This window comes from Podarcis liolepis (genome assembly GCF_965112155.1).
Source record: "Podarcis liolepis genome assembly, chromosome: 8".
Lineage (NCBI taxonomy): Eukaryota > Metazoa > Chordata > Lepidosauria > Squamata > Lacertidae > Podarcis > Podarcis liolepis.
In genome coordinates, this window is record NC_139560.1 from 18,583,255 (window position 1) to 18,603,425 (window position 20,171).

The 20,171-nt window shown below is 43.3% G+C and overlaps 1 protein-coding gene and 1 long non-coding RNA gene across 6 annotated transcripts in view; both read left to right on the top strand.

Moving 5' to 3' along the window:
- The window catches only part of CSMD3 (CUB and Sushi multiple domains 3), a 591,548-nt gene that overhangs the window by 67,391 nt on the left and 503,986 nt on the right, over positions 1-20,171 (top strand). The window lies entirely within an intron of this gene.
- Positions 1,949-8,837, top strand: LOC310713277. Its single transcript, XR_014529178.1, has 2 exons — positions 1,949-2,007; positions 8,700-8,837. It is a non-coding gene; the product is annotated as an uncharacterized lncRNA (long non-coding RNA).

Here is a 20,171-nt window from a genome sequence, read left to right on the forward strand (position 1 = left end):
TGAGCCAAAAAAGCAAACCATTTCATAGCTATTACGAACAGGCTACTGCGGTATGTATGAACGGATGCAACAATGTATAGTGGTACCTCAGGTTAAGAACTTAATTCATTCTGGAGGTCCGTTCTTAACCTGAAACTGTTCTTAACCTGAGGTACCACTTTAGCTAATGGGGCCCCCTGCTGCCACCACTGCCGCACAATTTCTGTTCTCATCCTGAAGCAAAGTTCTAACCCGTGGTACTATTTCTGGGTTAGCGGAGTCTGTAACCTGAAGTGTCTGTAACCTGAAGCGTCTGTAACCCGAGGTACCACTGTACAGGCTTGAGTGGATCTTTCAGTAATGGGCAATGAGGAGTAAGGAGAGCCAGCATGGTGTACTGGTTAAGAGCAGTGGACTTGTAATCTGGTGAACCAGGTTCACTTCCCCGCTCCTCCACATGCAGCTGCTGGGTGACCTTGGGCTAGTCACACTTCTCTGAAGTCTCTCAGCCCCACTCACCTCACAGAGTGTTTGTTGTGGGGGAGGAAGAGAAAGGAGATTGTTAGCCGCTTTGAGACGCCTTAAGGGGAGTGCAAGGTGGGTTATCAAGTCCAAACAACTCCTCCTCCTCCTCCTCCTCCTCCTCCTCCTCCTCCTCCTCCTCCTCCTCTTCTTCTTCTTCTTCTTCTTCTTCTTCTTCTGCCTTGGGGCATTCAATCAGTGTTCCTTGGCATGCATATATGGATATTATAAAATATCCTTATTTATAACTGTGAAACGCTGGAGGATCTGTAAATCAAGATGTTCAGAGCCATATTAATAGTTTCATATTAATCTGTCCAGCTAAACAATTTTAAGATGTAATCTTAAATACAAACCAGTTGGACATATTTCAACTTGACTTAGATCAACTTATTTCATGTAAAGTAAACCTTAAGTTTGTCAGCATCTGTGGCAAAGGTTTTGATAAACCTTTATATATGTGATGAATTTAGAAACAGACAGGTCTTCTTCTTCTTCTTCTTCTTCTTCTTCTTCTTCTTCTTCTTTCAATAGTGCTTGGGCCTGAACAAATGCTACTGGCACAGATTTTCTTTGTCAGTGGACCAATTTTCCATTGTTACAATGAGCTCTTAAAGTCCTTGTTTATGTACTGCAAATCATAGGGGGATAAGTGGTGATAGCAGGCATTGATGAGCACTTAATTGTGACAAGTTCTTTAAAAATCTGTGGTTTTTTGGTATGTGTTGTTGGACGCCTTGCTGAATGTTCAGCTAAGCATGGGGAAGGGAGCACAGACTTTTATTACAACTTCATTAAGCGCTTGGAAGATTGCACTTTGGAGAACGCTATCTATAAGCATGTGCAATTGCGCAAGTAATTGCATCTACACTCTTGGAATAAGCTGTCTAGAAAACTAGCTTTCTCAGAATACATGCATTGAAATCATCATCAAGGAACTGCTTGGTAGCAAAGGGCGATGTGCAGTTCTATATTTCGTGAGCATATAGATCTTAAATGGATCTATGGTGATAACAGCTTAGTTTTTCATGAATATTTACAGCAGTGTCAAAAAAAAATCATGATTTTTTTTGGGTAGCCCTATTCATCTATTTCATGGCTCTTGCTTATTCTTACTTCCAATTTGCTTCACTTGTCTCCATGGATAATCAGATAGCCAAATTTAATTGGTTAGACCAAGGGTATCCAACATGGTGCCATCCAGATGTTATTGAACTCTAACTCCCATCAGTCAGTAGTTAGGAGTGATGGGAGTTGTTATTACCAATATCTGGAAGACACTACATCAGATAATTCATAATAGGATCCCTGATTGGCCAGGCCGCCCATGTGACTAATTTCAGCATTGCTGTCAACGTTAGCCACAAATGCCTTCAGTGATATCACAATCTAGCCAAGACATTTTGCGGCCTGAGAAGTTGGTGCCCCCTCCATTCCATGCACAAAGGCTGACTGGGCAGGCTGCTGAATCTTACTTCAGTACTGACAAAGGATAGCATCTTCCAGGTAACTGAGGGCTGCAGGCAAGTTTATGGGGAGCATGATATGACTGGGGAACACATAACTTTGATTTCCAGCAGTGGAGAATGACCAGGCTGCTCATGAGGAACAGCTAGGGGGCTGCCATTGCTACCGTCTGTATCTGCCACCAGAGGTGATTGCTTCACTCTGTCTAATGGTAGGGCAGATCTGTAGGGAATACTGGCTAGCTAGATGGACAAATGGAACAATCAGTTGCTTCCTGTGTGGATTCCATTATTTTTCCAACATCACCAACTGGATAAATGGGTCTATTTTTATTTTTATTGTAACTGCTGGTTGTTGTCTTTTTAAAAAAACTTTCAGTTGTTTTTAATTTTACATTGCCTTGAGACAATTGTGCAGGAGGTGATTCACAAATCCATTTAAACAAATCTCTCTCTTCCAGGAAAAACAACAACAACCCGGCCCTCCACTGTTGAAACTAAATTTTAAAAATTAATATCCGGCAGAACAGTTATTCAAATACTGTATCTTGCCACACAACCTAAATGGCTTTGGCAAGATATATGGGACAGAAGAGAATAAATTTAACCTGAATGTCAGGTTAATTTGCTAACCTATTATAAAATACATAGCTAAAATGGGCACTCAGAGTGATGCAGTATCTGTAAAGCAGTCAGGAACTGTTTCTTTACTACTAATAAAACATTGTAAGGTGTTATACTTCATTTTGGAAGGAAGATCGGGTTGCAGAAGCAGTGTTATATATCCAGATTTGGTTTCTCAGTCTTCGTTCTTTTGAAAATGTCATTTAAATTAAATAAAGGAAAACATGGGAGTTCTGAGAGTTGAATAAACATGCTGTTCTTTCAGGCCTGTTGGGGACATAACCTCTTTTGTTTCGGGACATAACCTCTTTTGTTGACTCTGTAAAGACAGGAATATTGAGAATCTGGCAGAACAGTTCTGAACAGATCTAATGGCAGAGCAGGCCCCTACTGTGAGTCTAGGTGCCCTGACACAATCTATTACCTAGGCAGGAGTTAGCACATACACCCGAACGTCATATTTATGGCAGATCCATTCCTTGACCCATACCAATTCTCTCAATTCTCTGGGCTAATCATGGACCAAATCCACCCTAGGACTTACATTTGAACATCCATCCAAATCTTTTGCATCTTTACTCAGAAGTAATGAGTTCAGTTGAACTTTTCCGTGCATAAGAGTAGAGCACGAGTAGGCGAACTAAGGCCTGGGGGCCAGATCTGGCCCAATCACCTTCTAAATCTGGCCCACGGACGGTACAGGAATCAGCGTGTTTTTACATGAGTAGAATGTGTGCTTTTATTTAAAATGCATCTCTGGGTTATTTGTGGGGCATAGGAATTTGTTCATTTTTATTTTCCAAAATATAGTCCCGCCCCCCCCCCCAAGGTCTGAGGGACAGTGGACTGGCCCCCTGCTGAAAAAGTTTGCTGATCCCTGAGAGCCTTGCAGCTACAGAAACAATCCTGTCAAACCGTTTCAAAAGTCAGTGTAGAGGTTAGGGTGTCAGGAGACCAGAGTTTTAAGGCATAAATTTACTATTTCACACTGAGAGCCAGTGTGGTGTAGTGGTTAAGAGCAGTGGACTCGTAATCTGGTGAACCGGGTTTGAGTCTCCGCTCCTCCACATGCAACTGCTGGGTGACCTTGGGCCAGTCACACTTCTTTGAAGTCTCTCAGCCGCACTCACCCCACAGAGTGTTTGTTGTGGGGAGGAAGGGAAAGGAGAATGTTAGCCGCTTTGAGACTCCTTAAAGGGAGTGAAAGGCGGGATATCAAATCCAAACTCCTCCTCTTCTTCTTCTTCTTCTTCTTCTTCTTCTTCTTCTTCTTCTTCTTCTTCTTCTTCTTTTCAGACATCATCCAGGTCAGTATAACCTACCTCACACGGTTGTGGTGGGGATGAACACCTTCAGATCTCCTTAAGGTCTTCAGTAGAATGACATCATGTGGATCTTGCTGTTTTTACTGATGTTGATTTCAGTGAAGAAGTTAGGCCTGAGCTCCAGTCCCAATGGAATGGAAAAGTGCTTGCTTTTAGCTGGATCATGTCCTAAATGTGCTTAGGCCTGAGTCTTTCATTGCTTTGCCAATAAAACAGGAGGCCAGTTTCCTTTGCTGACACCTCCAAATCCTCCTGGGATAAAAGGGGGGGAAATAACAATTCCACACTTGCAGCACAAGCTGCTTCAGGCATTTAAAACTTTCATTTTGCCAAACTGATTTTTGAGCAGAATGGAAGAATCCTGCTGGGCCTTAAGGCTTCACTAAAGCTGGAACAGGTGAATGTGCATTTTTCCCCAATCAAAGAAACACTTAAAAATGCCTCTCTCCCTTGAGCACTAGAGGACGTGACATTTGTTTGAAGCTGAATTTTGTATCTTTGTGCCTTGTCTGGGCAATGAAGTCTCTCTCACTCATTATAAAAACTATAACTCACTACAGGTAAACCTAGCTCCATGTAACTGACATAAATACATATTCTTTATGTGTTGACATTTGCCTCGGTCTCTCCTCCTCCCAAATCTCTGTTGTTACAGTCAAATTTAGGACTGTAAACCCCTTGGGGCACAGACCTGCTGTGCACTTTTGATTTCTTCATTTCCTCCTCTAAATTTATTTTGAGTTTGCAGAACAACATGTTGTTTAGTCGTGTCCGACTCTTTGTGACCCCATGGACCAGAGCACGCCAGGCCCTCCTGTCTTCCACTGCCTCTTGCAGTTTGGTCAAACTCATGCTGGTAGCTTCGAGAACACTGTCCACCAACTTGTCCTCTGTTGTCCCCTTCTCCTTGTGCCCTCCATCTTTCCCAACATCAGGGTCTTTTCCAGGGAGTCTTCTCTTCTCATGAGGTAGCCAAAGTATTGGAGCCTCAGCTTCACAATCTGTCCTTCCAGTGAGCACTCAGGACTGATTTCCTTAAGAATGGATAGGTTTGATCTTCTTGCAGTCCATGGGACTCTCAAGAGTCTCCTCCAGCACCAGAATTCAAAAGCACCAATTCTTCGGCGATGTGGAAAAGAGTTCCTTTGGAATTAAGTGTAGTGTAGTGGTTAGAGCATGGTGTAGTTATTAGGGTGAGGGCAGAACAGGTCAAACTCCATGGACAAAAACAACAGGCAGAACAACATATATATCAGTCAATCATGTATTCCAGTACACAGGGGAGGCTGATCTGTTAGGGAAAATAGGGCACTGTCCACCAACATCCATCTGACCACCAACATTCCACACCTCTTCTGCCCTCACCGTAATAACCACACCGTGCTCTAACCACTACACTATACTTAATTCCCAAGGAACTCTTTTCCACAGGCAAAAAGTTCTTATGATTCAGGACATTCTCCTAAGCCCAAACCTGCTTTCTTGCAACTCATTCATTCTAGTTCCATCTCAGCTGAAGTAGCACTTAAGGGACAATGTATAAGTGTTTGGACTACAGCTGAGCCTCTTGGGCTGACCGATCAGAAGGCTGGTGATTCAAATCCCCACAACAAAGTGAGCTCCCGTTGCTCTGTCCCAGCTCTTGCCTACCTAGCAGTTCGAAATCACGCTAGTGCAAGTAGTTAAGTAGGTACCACTGTGGCGGGAAGGTAAACAGCGTTTCCATGTGCTCTGGTTTCTGTCACGGTGTCCCGTTGCACCAGAAGCGGTTGCACTCCCTCAGCCTGAAAGCGAGATGAACGCCGCAGCCCTTTGACTGGACTTAACTGTCGAAGGGTCCTTTAGAGTTAGTAGATTGTAGGTTGAGTTCCCATGTCAAAAGCAGTATTTATCTGTACTGAATACAAACCAGTGCTCATTTATTTCAAAAATTAAGAGGTACTTAATTGTCAGTACCTCTAAATGGTTTTCATACATCAAACATACATTAAAACTGTCAATAAATTCTCATAGTGCAAAGCAGAGTGGAAGAGTACTTTAATATTGTAAGTTCTCAAGGAAGCCCTCAAGGTTTTGCAAGTATTCAAAGGCAACACTCACAAAACAGATCAATCATTTTGAGTCAAGCAGTGACATGTTTACCCATCCAGATTTGACCATTATGAACTCGCTTTTTATGCTAGCTGTTGTTATTATGGTGGTTGGGCTTCAAATATATTGTTGAAACTTTCCAAACAATTGCAATATTAGATAAGCATTTATGTTAATATCCTTGATTATGTTTTAACCTTATTGCATTTTTAATGGCTGCTAACTCTTGTCAGAAGCACCAACATCACCACACCCCAGAGTGCTATTAGAGATAGTTATAGCTGTGGAGGCATTTGCATGTATTTATTTATTTTTAAAAAAACTAAACTCACAACCTACTTTCTCATTGTAACACTAAAGTATCTCAGCGCTGTATTATCTTCAGCACTTCCATTTGTACAGCTATGGCACATGGTTTAAACTACAGAATTTGCTCCCACAAGATGTAGTGATGGCTTTAAAATACAATTAGACAAATTCATTGCGGATAAAGCCATTAGTGGCTACAAATGATGTGGCTGCTAACCATGACGGCTTGTCTTCTACCTCTATCATTGGAGGCAGTAGATGCTTTCTAGAAACTCCAGGACAGGCAAACCCGGCCCTCCAGATGTTTTGAGACTACAACTCCTACCATCCCTAGCTAACAGGACCAGTGGTCAGGGATGATAGGAGTTGTAGTCCCAAAACATCTGGAGGGCCGAGTTCGTCTATGCCTGCTCCAGGAGGAGAGAAAGCTGTTGCACTCAGATCCCACTTGCAAACTTCCCATGGGCATCTGGTTGGCTGCTGTGAGAACAGGATGCTGGACAGAGAAGCATTGACCTGGTCTAGCATGCTTTTCTTATGTTCTTATGAGCTTTTGCCGCCTAAGGCAAAGGACAAGTTGGTGTCTCCCTCCAATCCCATGCACAAAAACTGAGCAGGTTGGAAGTTAAAACTTACTCTGACACTGTCAAGGCCCCCGAGGGCAGGCCATGTGGTAGACACATCTCTTTCCACTCCCTGGCCCTCAGCATTTGCTGCCTGGGGCAGCTGCCTCACTCTATCTCATAGTAGGTCTGGCCCTGGTCCCTGCCATAGGGAGATCATGAGGGAAGTGATTAAAGTTTCATACCGTCCAACATTTCTCCAGTGAAAATAGGGACATCCTAAGGCAGAGCTTTCCATGTTGGCGACACACATTTTAGACATGCATCATTTTGCGACACAGTAATTCAGTTTTACGGGACACAGGTGGTGCTGTGGGTTAAACCACAGAGCCTAGGACTTTCTGATCAGAAGGTCGGCGGTTCGAATCCCCGCGATGGGGTGAGCTCCCGTTGCTCAGTCCCTGCTCCTGCCAACCTAGCAGTTCGAAAGCACGTCAAAGTGCAAGTAGATAAATAGGTACTGCGCCGGCGGGAAGGTAAACGACATTTCTGCACGCTGCTCTGGTTTGCCAGAAGCGGTTTAGTCATGCTGGCCACATGACCCAGAAGCTGTACGCCGGCTCCCTCGGCCAATACAGTGAGATGAGCGCCGCAACCCCAGAGTCGGTCACGACTGGACCTAATGGTCAGGGTCCCTTTACCTTTAATTCAGTTTTACTAGCAAACTGGAGGTTAAACTAGCCCCTGTCCAGCCCCCGGAGGAGTGCAGGGAGCATTTATGCAGCATGCCTACACACTGCAGCCAACACACTAACGTGTCGCAATGCACAGTTTGGAAAGCTCTGTCCTAAGGAAAAGCGGGACACTTCAGGATCAAGTCAGAAACTGGGATGCAGTGGAGAAAGGTGTGCAAATGCAGCCCGGGGTGGGCACACAAGGTGTGCCCCCGCGGGAGGTGGGGCACCAGGCATGGAGGGAGCCCGGTGTGGCTCCCCTCACAAAGCACACCCAGGGCACACCCGGGAGCAGAACTGCGTCCAGGTTCAAAGAAGCTGCGCAGCTTCCTTGTGTGCCACAGCACAGGAGAGTGGCCAGCAGCATTGCTGCCACAGCCAGGCACTGCCAAGCAGCTTCCTAGTGTGCCGCAGCCTCTCTCCATGCCCGGGTCAGGCTTGCCCAGGGGTGGAGCTGCCTTGGCTAGGCCAATGGAATAGAGAACAGCCACTGAATAATGACAGTTGCTTAAAGATTGTGCACACACATTAGGTTACTTTTGTTTGCCAACCTGGTGCCCTCCATGTGTGCTGGCTGGGGCTGATGGGAGTTGTAGCCAAAACATCTGGAAGGTTGGCAAAGCTGCATTAGTTCTTCAAAACCACAGGTGCAAATGAGACAGAGGGACCATGTGAGTAGGCAGCCGCAAAAAATAGTTCCAGACACTCAGAGTTGCCTTAAGGCAAAGAGTCTCCAAGGCACCCTTAAGGAAATGAAGAAAACCCCTTCCCTGCATTCAGTGAGAGCTGTAATCTTGGATGAAGACCCTCAGGTCAGGCCCTTACTCTACCCCCAGATACCCCCAGGTAATGCTGTGAATTTAGAAAGCTGTTGACTACTTATTTATTGTTTGGCTGAATATAATTGTGTGCATCCGTGTGATGTTTCCCCTCCTCTTCCCGGTGAAAATGTCTGTCAAGAAGGAAGAGGGCTACTGCAGGTGTAAATAGAAAATTTATGAAGTGGGCCCAATGCATGGTACTTAAGGGATGGATTTAGTGTCATCTCAATTGTTGGAACACTGTTAAGTGCCTGTATCTATTTAGGATGAACAAAGGCAAGCGACAAAATTTGTTATGGCGCTCTGTTCCACAGCCCATTCTGGCCTGCAGAGGAGCAAATGGACAGCTGTCAGGAGTCTGCTGCAAATTGCTGAGGCTTGATTAAATGGCATCTTACCGCCAGTCCTGTCTTGCTGTGCTGACTATTCAATCTCAATTCCTATTATCCTTTGCCACCTTGTTGTTTCATTGTTTTCTTTTCTCCTGCTTTCTTAAAAAAATAAAAATAAAATCTTATCTAGGCTGACAATTCCTCTGACTTTCCTTTTACCAGTCTCCATCTATTAATAAGAAAAGCAACAACACGTCATTTGAAAATTATCAAGGGAGGGAGAGAAACAATGTTGCTTCTTATGTGTGGGGTGTCACGCATAAGTAGGTATGTCAGAGAATAGGGATGTCAGAGAATTCTGACTAAATTGGAAATGAGAGCAAAAATCACTTATTCGGCCCTTGTCCGAAACAGAAATCGATCCACTGAATACGATTGTTGTTCCCTGCCATTGCTGCTTTCAGTACGCAAATGATACATAATCAATTGCATCCCTCCTCTAGTCTGCACTGTATTTCTTTTGCATTGATAGGAATAGGGTGGAAGAATATAATAACAGTGTAATTTACATAGCTATGCAAATTAATTAAGTTATGTGTTTTATCCACAGCCAGCAGTAGGATGTATAAGACAGTTTTGGGTGTAAGATAATTCAGTGGAACGGAAACAGTAATGAATACAGAGCAGAATGCAAAACCATAGACTCAAAACAATGCCTTCTTACACCTCTAGGTGCAGGGCTGTTGTGGAGTGGTTTTTGTTCTCTTCATTCTGAAGTGGCTGAGGGGTGTTTGTGATTGTCCTTCATATGCACCTTCTCGGGTACACACAAATCAACTAAAGCTCAGGGGAGACATATTGAGGCACCTCCACCATAGAGCTTTTTCAGTTCCAGAAGTGTGGGCAGTCAAGGAGGCTCTGGAGTGCTGGAGAAATGTATACTGGGATGGAAGGGGGGGGGAAATGCCCCTTTCTCTTCCACCTTGCAATGATAAGGTGAGCTCAAAACCCCACATTCCCTAAAATACCTAACGAATTGTTAAGTGCCCCGAGTACGAGGCAGAAAAATGGAGGCCTCTTTCACAAAGGAAGGAAAGCCCACCGAAAAACTGAGGGACAGTTTTTTGGCACAACGCTGTTCTTCAAACTCCTCTTGTGCCATGACTACTTTCTCAAACACACTTAGCAGAGTCCAACTAATTGCCACATGACCTCCGCAGCACTTCAGATGCCAGGAATAATTATGCATGATTATTCTGTAATGATGGGATGATAATTACTGCAGACTAAATGCTGACCTTTCATCTGCCAAGGCTAGTGTGTACAACCAGATACGTACCAACAGATTATTTCCCCATATAAACAGCAGACTTCTTGGGGCACGGAGGGTGCTGCCCTTTACCTCAAACACTTTAGAGTTGCAATTTTTACACAACAGCAACAACTGCATTTTTAAAAATGTAGCAGTAGAGAAACAACATTTGAAGGATGCAGCAGTCTTGTACGAAGAAATGTGTCCCCTTCTCTATCCTTATTCTCTTATTTGAATGACCTCAAGTTTTAGTTTAATGGAAGAGGGAGAGCAAGCTTCTAATCTTAGGAGGTGCATGGTAAACAGAACTTTGCCCTTTCAACACCCCCTGCCACATTAGTAGTCTGGAATATCTCACTCCCTCTGCTTCAGCCTACACTAAAAAAGGTAAAGGACCCGTGGGCAGTTAAGTCCAGTCAAAGGCGACTATGGGGTTGGGGCACTCATCTCGCTTTCAGGCGGAGGGAGCCAGCGTTTGTCCACAGACAGCTTTCCAGGTCATGTAGCCAGCATGATTAACAGCTTCTGTTGCAACAGGACACCGGGACAGAAGCCAGAGCGCACAGAAATGCTGTTTACTTTCCCACCACAATGGTACCTATTTATCTACTTGCACTGGCGTGCTTTCGAACTGCTAGGTTGGCAGGAGCTGGGACAGAGCAACAGAAGTTCACTCTGTCATGCGGATTCGAACTGCCAACCTTTGAATTGGCAAGCCCAAGAGGCTCAGTGGTTTAGGCCACAGCGCCACGTGTATCTATATTACACTATATGAACTTGGCCTGCTGATTCCCCACAGGCATCTAGTTGGCCACTGTGAGAACATGATGCTGAACTGGGTGTGCCTTTGGTCTGATCCAGCAGGCTCTTCTTGTTTACAGTGAATTTCATTATTCAGCTTTTTATCCTTGTTGGCTTAGAATGAACTGGTGCAAGTTTATATTGTTCCATATGAATTTACATAGTTGCTTTAGTAATAAGCAATTATTTGAGACTTTAGCTGGAATCTTGAAACAGCTCAGGAGACAATAAACACTCTGGTTTACAAAATGCATAAACAACAGACCTTTGGCAAAACAGAGATATACCTCTTATGTCTAATTAATGTGACCTTTCTTTCCTCTCATTCTGCATTTAAGGTTTTTCCCCCCCAAGTAGGGTTAGGAGAGAAAATATTGTGGTTTGGCTGAAGTTTCATTCAGAATAAATACGCTGGGACTATAAGACGTGTCTCAAGGAACCTGTGCTTTTAGCTAAAGATAGAAATCTAGGTCTCTCTTGTTGTGTGTGTTTTTAAAGATATATGTATATGTATATTTATATATATCCATGGCTAAATATATTTATTTATTATATTTCTTCTCTAAGGCAGTGGAATTCAAGGGATGTTTCCATGGGGGTGGCTTGAAGAAGTGGCTGTGGTGGCTTCCAGGTTCCCCACAAAATCTCGCAAGATCCCCTCAAGATTACACAGAGTAATGCCTCATACAAACTTCTGAAGATCCCAGTAAGTGAGCCAAAGTGCTTCACTTACCAGGGGTATCAGGAAAGCCACATGAGGCCTCTTATCATGAGAGCCAGTGTGGTGTAGTGGTTAAGAGCAGTAGATTCATAATCTGGGGAACCGGGTTCGCTTCCCCTCTCCACATGCAGCTGCTGGGCGACCTTGGGCTAGTCACACTTCGTTGAAGTCTCTCAGCCCCACTCACCTCACAGAGTGTTTGTTGTGGGGAGGAAGGGAAAGGAGAATGCTAGCCGCTTTGAGACTCCTTCGGGTAGTGATAAAACAGGATATCAAATCCAAACTACTACTCCTCCTCCTCCTCTCCTTCTTCTTCTTCTTCTTCTTCTTCTTCTTCTTCTTCTTCTTCTTCTTCTTCTCCTCCTCCTTCTCCTTCTCCTTCTCCTTTTGCAAGATTTCGCTGGAACCCAGAAGGCTCAGCTGTGCCCCTCTGGTAAGCAAGGTTTCAGCAAGGGCAGAAAGTGGAGGCAGGTGAAAAGAGAAGACTGAGAGGAAGTGTGATAGCCATTTCCAAATATCTCAAGGGCTGTCACATGGAAGATGGAGCAAGCTTGTTTTCTCCTGCTCCAGAGGGTAGGGCTCCAACCAGTGGGTGCAAGTTACAAGAAAGGGGACTCCGACTAAATATCAGGAAGAAGGCTTTTAAGCAGAGGTTGGATGATCATCTGCCATGGATACTTCAGTTGAGATTCCTGCATTGCAGGGGGTTGAAATAGATAACTCTTGGGGTCCTTTCCACCTCTACAATTCTATGATTCTAAGTGACTTTAACATAGCATTGCCCTAGATAGGAACTTGAACACCTATGTTTGTATTGTTTTTAAAGCTTATAGAAATTGTTTTGATTGTTTTTTTGAATTGATATTTTATTTTTACCGTGTACAGTGCTTTGATGACCTCAGGCCGTGATACAGTTTATAACTTTGTTTTCTACAGATATTGGCCGCTTTGGCCCACTGCCAGTATGCATCACCTAACCACTTTACCCCACGAAAAAGGCAACCACTGCACAACTTTGGCTCAGATAGGGAGGACCCTTTTGAGTTTGCACCATTTTATCATATTTCTAAAAGCAGCTTCATTGCTCTTGCTTTTCAGCTTGAAGGCAGGTCTAGACAAGCAGTACTGGCATGGAAGCACTGCTTTTGAATTACTGTTGTGTACTGTACTGACCTTATGTGATCTAGGATGAGTTTGAATACAGCAACAATAGCTTGCTAAAGCCTTGCAACAATTCAGCACGTTGCTAAATATATTCAATTTGTTATGCCACCCATATTGTTGTGTAGGGTACTAAGGATAAAAGCTGACACTTTGTTGTGACTTCAGTTCAAGAAAAATAGCCCATTAAGTTTTTGCCTTTTAAAAAATCTACTGGCATTAGTCGTACAGTTGCATAATGAGTGGATTTTGAGGTTTGGCTGCTAGGGCAGATATTAAGCAAGAACTGTGCTTTTGCTGTGTACCTGAAAACCACCAGATGGAGCTTTCCAATTGCTAAGAGATAGTTATGCACACTGTCTGCTTCAAAATTTATGGGAGTATTCTACTTAATTGTGTAACATTTCACTGTGCAAGTAAATATGTATAAAGAGTTCAGGACATGCTTTTGAGAAGCTTGGTAGTGATCACTGCATATTTTGTTGCACAAAAGACTGGCAAAAAAAATCGTGCATCATAAATAATATTGTGGCTAAACATCTTCCTGCAAATTCAGTTCATGCTAATCTTATCAGAGAACATTATGACATTATCGATTAGCATAATGACATAATGCAGCTGTCACACATACTTTTTACTCCTGTATTAATAAAAATAATAGTAGCATATTTTATATTAATAAAAATAGTACTAGCATGCAGTATTTTATATTTATATTTCAACCAGTTTTCATATAGTTGGACAGAATTACATTGCACTGATTCCAGAAGGATTACAATGGCTGCCTATTTACTTCCTAGCCCAAAATGACGTGCTGGGTGGGGAAAGGCTGCAGCGCAGGGGCAGAAATAATAATAATAATAATAATAATAATAATAATAATAATAATAATAATAATATATTATTTATATCCTGCTCATCTGGCTGGGTTTCCCCAGCCACTCTGGGCGGCTTCCAGCAAACACTAAAACACAGTAACGTATTAAACATTAAAAGCCTCCCTAAACAGGGCTGCCTTTAGATGTCTTCTAAAAGTTTGGTAGATATTTTTCTCTTTGACATCTGGTGGGAGGGCATTCCACAGGGCGGGTGCCACTACCGAGAAGGCCCTCTGCCTGGTTCCCTGTAACTTGGCTTCTCACATCGAGGGAACCGTCAGAAAGCCCTCGGCGCTGGACCTCAGTGTCCGGGCAGAATATCTGCTCTGTGTGATGCAGAAGGCCCTAGGTTTGATCCCTGGCCTTCCAGGAAGGGCTGGGGAAAAAACCTCTGTGTCCTGGTTCGCCATTGGGCTCAGGCTTGGATTGGTAGGCTAAGTTAACTGAGGGGGATGAAGAAGTTGAGGTGGCTGTGGTGCTGGAGCTGAGGCTGGAGGAAGGAAGTTCTCGTCCTTTCCCTAGATCCAGCAGTTTTGGATGGAGAGCCAAGAATCCCACATCTCCCTTCCTCCCCTTGGGGAGAGCAGGGCCATCTTTAGCATATGCACCACCGAGGTGCAAAGATCCGCCAAGCGCCTCCAAATTTAGTTTAGCCCCCAAATTAACTTTTATTATGCTTATGTCAGACACCACGCTTTTTAAAAAACGATTTCTCTAAATGAATTTGAACTGTTAGTGATGAAATTAAAACACAATTTGCAATGTTTCACTCGGGGTCAGAAGCACCTTTGATCCGACTGAACTCGTGTGGCTTGCAGGCAGGCGGCGCGAGATCAGTCGTGTTAAAGGTGAGGCTCACCCTGCTGCCGCCTAGCAGCTCAGTACAATACAATACATAATATTTTGTAAGAGTTAATTTCCCGTGCACGGCGCCGTTGAGAATGACAAGTGCCATCATTGACTCGTCTGACAAGCACCGCCGTTGTGAATGACAAGTGCCACCGCTGGCGCAGTGCGTCTTTGGTAAATGAGCGCACAAAGTCGAAAGTCCTTTAGCGAAACTGTAGGTATACGTTTTGGTAATACCTAGGTATATATGTATTTTGTTTTTCTAGCTTGATCAAAATTATTTATTATTTCATAGATAGATAGATAGATAGATAGATAGACAGATATATTGCATTTCATTCCAATCAATCATATAACATATTTTCTTATCTTATACAAAGTTTTGGACTTCCATCAACCGCATCTGAAGATTTTTCAATCTTTATCACTTAATCTACATTTCTTAATTTCCCTGTTACTTTTAATTGTCCTTAACTAATAACTCTCTTCATAATCATCTCTGCAATATTTCACATAATCCTCCTTACAAAACGTCTTGCAGTCCTACTAGGCGTAACAAAATTATTTATTATTTCATAACAGGTAGATAGTTGCGAGTTTAGGCAGCTTCAGCGGCGGGCACTTGCCCCCCCCAAAAAATTTGGTGCCTGGTTGCCCCGCACCCCTTGCACCCCCCGGAGAAAGACAGCCCTGAGGAAGAGGGTAGCTTCACTGGGAGCAGGGGGCATTGGCCAGCTGTTGGGGGGTAGATGAATGGGTGTCAGAAGGAAGTGCACAGCCTTGTTGCCTAGAACCTAAAGGTATACAATGAAGGTGCCAGGCAAACCTCCCTCGGGAGAGCATTCCACAAATAGGGAACCACTGTAGAAAAGGCCCATTCTTGTGGTGCCACCCTGAGGACTTCTTGTGGAGATTATGATTGCAGGGCCCAGGTCAATTCATATGGAGAGGCAGTCGCTGAGGTATTGTGGTCCTGACCCTTATGAAAAGTAGGCATAGGGACCAACGCTGGCACTGTGACCTGTGGCAGGCATCTGTGAACTGTTCATTATTTTAGTTACCTATAATGTCCTAGTATAGCGTTATTCCAAGGTGTTGTGGGAAATTTAAAATGGTGTGTGACCCAGATACTGCTCCCAGATAAACAGATAGATCAGAGAGGCCAAGTGTCAGCAATGTTTAACTCTTCCACAGTTAGGAGAACATGGGCCAAACGTTAGTACCCATAGGCCCTGTTAAGACCTGGGCCCCAGAAACTGCCTTAGGTTGCTGGGGTTATGTATTCAGCTGGGTGCTGATGCATTTCATTCTTGTATTTAAGTTTAACATTTTGTGTTATCTTCTTCTCCTCCTCCTCCTCCTCCTCCTCCTCCTCCTCCTCCTCCTCCTCCTCCTCTTCCTCTTGTTTTTATGTCTGTAAGCACAGTTGGATGAGCATTGCTTGAAAAAGCAGCCTATTTTTTCCCCTCCCAAGTAAATAAATGAGAGCCTATTTCCTTTCCTTATTGATTACATTACCATAGATACTGAAATGTATGCAAAATAATTGCAACACATGCTTTTAAAATGCATTTATTTTGCAACTTATTATTTAATGCATGCAAAAGCAAACATTTACATCCAGCTGAGAATCAGCCCACTGAAATACCTTTGCATCTTTCCTATGAAATCTGAAGGGTTGCCCCCGACTGAGTCTTGAATAAAATTATTCTGAAGATGCGAAGGTGGTGTGATACACAATTGCAATGCTACATGCAAAACATTTCATGCCAAAATCAATAGCAAACCAGCAGAGAGAGAAACAACACAGGGTTTGCTTGCAAAAAGAAAGAAAAGAAAAGAATTGCACGAATTTTAAAAGAGCAAGTGCTTTGTTCCAGCTTCATTTCGGAGAAGTTCTTCATATATCCAGATGCACAATGGGGTATGCTGTTCACAAGTGTGTTACACTGTGCTGGATTGGCTCCATGGAGGAACAGCAGGAGCTTGCAGAGGATTCTGTTTAGTGGCATAATTCTTTTAAGTACACCCATGAGAATGTTGTGATGGAATCCAGCAGGTCTTCGGTTTCCTAAGTGGATCCACATCTGATGAACACATTGGTCTGGGCAGAGTGGATAAAGTGAGACCAACTTTGGAAGCTCAGTTAATCAAATTCCTCTTCTATGCCTAACTGCCAAAGGAGACAAGGTGTATCCACTCACCCACTGCATAAACAACAGCAGTCACAGCCTGAAAATTGGAAATATAGGGAATGGTACCAGATCTATTCTTCTCCCATCTTCTACTTTATAGGATAGGCATAGCAGGTGATGTCTCTCTGTGTGTGTTTGGATGAACAAGCATGCATGCTTAGGGCTCAAACCTGATCACTCTGAATGTGCATATAATAATACAAATGACCCTATTTCAAATGGAGGTGTCTTTAGAGACATGTGAACCTCTGGAAAAGGTTTGGAGGGGTTAGTGTGGAGAAAAAAGATAAGGAAACCTAGCCCAGAGGCTGAATTCACCCTTGCTGAAAAGCATGTTGGAGCAGTGGTAAAAAATTGTTGAGGAAAGCAAAACATTTTCCAGAATCAAGTGGAATAAATCATAAAGTATATAATAAAGTGCACTTGAATACTTTCTTACTTGGTGTAAATGCCTGGAGGCAGTGCAGAAGGCAAGAGAGATACTCCCGTAATGCTGATGAAAGCAGCTCCCTCCTCTGAACTGGAGAGGAAAAACCAGAGGCAAGGGTTGTAAAGAAGTTTTAGTAAGTTACTGACATGGAATATGTGCCTCATTCCCAAGCAAGTTGCAGTTCAGTTACATGCGGAGTATAAGAATTTTCTCATCAGATGTCCACCTCTCTGTGTAGACTGACACTCTATTGGTCCCCTGTTGAAGTGGGATAATAGACCTCTCATCCAGTAGGTCACCTGTTTGTTTTAACCTGGATAATAACACAACTGGAGATCCATGTCTGGTGTTTGGAACAGCTTTTGAATTGAACGCTTAAAATCTGGAAATCACTGGAAATGGGAACAGATTGGTTACTTAGGCAAATGATTTATCCTCTCTAACAAGGCTTTCCCTGATGTCATTTGACAGATCTCCAGCTTATATTGCTCAGCTCTGTTCAAGAGCCTGGGGCAGCAATATGCCCGAGAGAGAGAGAGAGAGAGAGAAAGAGAGAGAGAGAAATATACACAAGAAACAAGGGAACAGATTGGCTAGGGTATCATGATCCCTGGATGCCTCCACCCATGAAGGTAGTTCACCAGGTCTCATGCTGCTTCATGTGGAAGCTCAAGAACGTGGTCATAGTCTGAAAGCAAACCAGGCTAGCATGAGACCGCAATGAGTCATGTGACAGCAGGGGAAGGCAGACGGATGGGAAACACTGGCAAAACTAATCTTATTTATTTAGCTGTTTATTCAAGGAATTTATAACCCACCCATCACCACATGGTCTCAGAATGTGGGATGAGTTTTGGATATGCCAAGATATGTGACGGAAGCCCTGATATTTACATGGCCGTGTGCAGACCTACACACAGAGTTGGCAGATTTGTTTTTCTGGAGGGGGGAAACAAACTCCTTATTTGTGCTGGGGGAAGAGCAGCAGAAGCCCCGTGTGTTAAGGTCTAAAAATCGTGGCAGAGTTTTGATTGGTCTGGGTGGCAAATAGTAGGAGGTAGTTATGGACGACTACTGGAAAAGGCCTTCTGTATGTGGTTTCCTCCATTTTCACTTTTTCGCATGATAACGTCAGCCCTCGTTTGATTGCTCTAAACGCATAAAGCTGTCCTCATGGGAACAGCTTATCACAGATCATTTGCTCATCCCTGCTGCTGTTAACCTTACAATGTTAGGTAAACCAGGAGGGGATTAGACACGTTTGCTATCACATAAACAGATTTTGTAAACTGGCTTGCTGAAATATATTTGTACAGTGTTTGTACTGTTGCAAACCACCACTGGGAGATTACGGGCAACAGATCTAAAATACACTTTTGAAAGGCTAGCCGAACCATCCTCACCAAGGTCACAATCCCCTGGGAAATACTCTTGCTTAGTTTCCATTTAAATGACACACACAAAAGCAACCTGTATCTATTTAAAGCATTTCTCTATTTGATATAGGTTATTGAACATATTATTAGAGAATATTTAAGGTAGTATAATCTTGCAATTCGGCTGATTTTGAGGCAATTTGAATCCAAACCTGTTCGGCTTCTCTTGGAATTCCTCAGACGTTTCAGCTGAGGAAAGTTTTCCCAATCCACGCCGAGTTTACATGCTTTGACTAGCTAAGGCTGAGCAGAATCCCCCATTAACTTTGTTGCTACTTTTGTAAAAACCAGTACAGTGGTACCTCGGGTTACAAACACTTCAGGCTACAGACTCTGCTAACCCAGAAGTAGTACTTCGGGTTAAGAGCTTTACCTCAGGATGAGAACATAAATTGTGTGGCGGCAGTGGGAGGCCCCATTAGCTAATGATATCTCAGGTAAAGAACGGCTGAGTTCGTAACCAGAGGTACCACTCTATTGCTTCTAGGGAAGGGAAGACCTCCCAGGGTGAGATACTGGGGGTGGGAACGGGGGAGGAAAGCTCCCAGGTGATTGCTGGGAAGGTCCACCACTTTCTGTGTCAGACAAAGCTTAAGAGCTACCTTTGAGAGAGGACTCTGCCTTTTCTTTCTTTCTCTTTCTCTTCCACTTTCTCTCTCTCTCTTTTTGTTTAGGTTAGCTTTCTTTATATTATTGAGTTATGAAAAAGCTTTAATAAAATCTCATTTAAAAAAGGACTGATATTGCCTCTCTAGAATTCCTCTAAAACCTTTCAGCAGAAGAAATGCAGTCACCTTTTTACAGCGGTACCTTGGGTTACATAGGCTTCAGGTTTCATACAATTCAGGTTACAGACTCCGCTAACCCAGAAATAGTACCTCGGGTTAAGAACTTTGCTTCAGGATGAGAACAGAAATCATGCTCCGGTGGTGCGGTGGCAACAGGAGGCCCCATTAGCTAAAGTGGTGCTTCAGGTTAAGAACAGTTTCAGATTAAGAACGGACCTCCAGAATGAATTAAGTACTTAACCCGAGGTACCACTGTATTCAGATGAACCTTTGGTGGCAACAATGCTTGTTGACTTGGAAATCTGTTCTACTGAGTTTGGTGGCATTTACTCTCATAGAAAGAGTGTGGTTTGCAGTCTAAATTGGATACCATCTCTTCTAACATATTCACTCATTAATTTCTATAACGTTAATTGCATGCATAAGTTAAGCACATATTTTCTCCGTTCTACACCCATATTCATATGAGGCAACCTTACTCTGCTAATCTATAGTATTTCAATTTAACTTTGGTTGTGCACCAAAATTGTTTTTAATCCAGTTCTATTGTATCTTTATTTCCCCCTGGCATTGATTAGCTATTAAAAACAAATAAATACATTCACTCATTTTCACAAACTAACCATGGCCAAGCAATACAACTGCTTCAAGAAGAGTAATTCCACTGCCATGTTTTAAATTAAACATTTAAATGAGGTTCAGTGTCACATTTAAAATTGTCTGAGAAGTCAATACTGAGTAATAATGCAGATGCAAGATGATCCTGGTGTTTTTAACAGCACTAGCGGCTCTTCCTAAGCTCAGAACTGGCTTTATACTGCCATCCAGTGGTGG